This window comes from Myotis brandtii, unplaced genomic scaffold (genome assembly GCF_000412655.1).
Source record: "Myotis brandtii unplaced genomic scaffold, ASM41265v1 scaffold62, whole genome shotgun sequence".
In the NCBI taxonomy this organism is placed as follows: domain Eukaryota; kingdom Metazoa; phylum Chordata; class Mammalia; order Chiroptera; family Vespertilionidae; genus Myotis; species Myotis brandtii.
The window spans coordinates 991,806-993,232 of NW_005370366.1; the positions used below are offsets into that span (position 1 = coordinate 991,806).

The 1,427-nt window shown below is 56.4% G+C and overlaps 1 pseudogene; it reads left to right on the forward strand.

The window, feature by feature from the left end:
• Positions 1 to 292: 292 nt before the first annotated feature.
• On the forward strand, positions 293 to 1,427 carry LOC102263363 (annotated as a pseudogene).

Genomic DNA, 1,427 nt, shown 5'->3' on the forward strand with positions numbered 1-1,427 from the left:
CCTCCCCACATCCTCCACCCCAGTCCCTCGCTCACTGAGCATCAGGGCCCGGGATGGAGCGGGGAGGAGGAGAAGGGGGAGAGGGACGGAGCAGAGCGGGTGGGTGGGTGCCAGTGGAGCGTGGCGGGACCCACGGAGCCTAGAGCCGGGCTAGTCAGGGAAGCTGGCTCCAGCTTGGAGCAAACTTCATCGCAGGCACGGGTGGTGTGGGAGGCGGGTGGGGTGACCGGGACTCAGGCCGGAGCAGGTGGAGGGGGCCGACGGGGGCCCTCCAGCCCCTGTCACTGCCCCTGCTCCCGTGTCTCCTAGCACCATGCTGTCCAACTCCCAGGGCCAGACCCTACTAGCGTTCGCCAACCCGCCGCCACAGCCCCCGCACTCCCCGCAGCAGTTTCTCCAGTTCCATGCCAGGTCCAGCCTGTAGATCTAGAAGAACGTCATCATGATGACTACAAGGTCACCACCCAGGTGCTGGGCCTGGGCATCAATGGGAAAGTTTTGCAGATCTTCAACAAGAGGACCCAGGAGAAATTCGCCCTAAAAATGCTGCAGGACTGTGCCAGGCCCAGTGTGAGGTGGAGCTGCACTGGTGGGCCTCCCAGTGCTCACACATTGTGCGGATTGTGGTCGTCTATGAAAATCTGTACGCAGGGAGGAAATGCCTGCTCATCATCATGGAGTGCTTGGATGGTGGAGAACTCTTCAGCCAAATCCAGGACCGAGGAGGCCAGGTGTTCACAGAAAGAGGAGCTTCAGAAATCATGAAGAGCATTGGTGAGGCCATTCAGTATTTGCACTCAATCTACATTGCTCATCTGGATGTCAAGCCGGAGAATCTCTTATAACTACCTCCGAAGGCCCAACGCCATCCTGAAACTCACCAATTTTGGCTTTGCCAAGGAAACCACCAGCCACAACTTGTTGACCACTCCTTGTTATATGCCATACTATGTAGCTCCGGAAGTGCTGGGCCCAGAGAAGTATGACAAGTCCTGTGATATGTGGTACTTGAATGTCATCATGTACATCCTGCTGTGTGGATACCTGCCCTTCTATTCCAACCATGGCCTGGCCATCTCTCCAGTCACGAAGACTCACATCCAAATGGGCCAATATGAATTTCCCAACCCAGAGTGGTCAGAAGTATTAGAGGAAGTGAAGATGCACATCCGGAACCTGCTGAAAACAGAGCCCACTCAGAGAATGACCACCCCGGGATCATGCAATCAACAAAGGTCCCTCAAACCCCACTGCACACCAGCCGGGTCCTGAAGGAGGACAAGGAGTGGTGGGAGGATGTCAGGGAGGAGATGCGTGTGGACTATGAGCAGATCAAGATAAAAAAAGATAGACGATGCCTCCAATCCCCTGTTTCTGAAGGGCGGAAGAAGGCTCGGGCCCTGGAGGCCGCGGCCCTAGCTCACTGA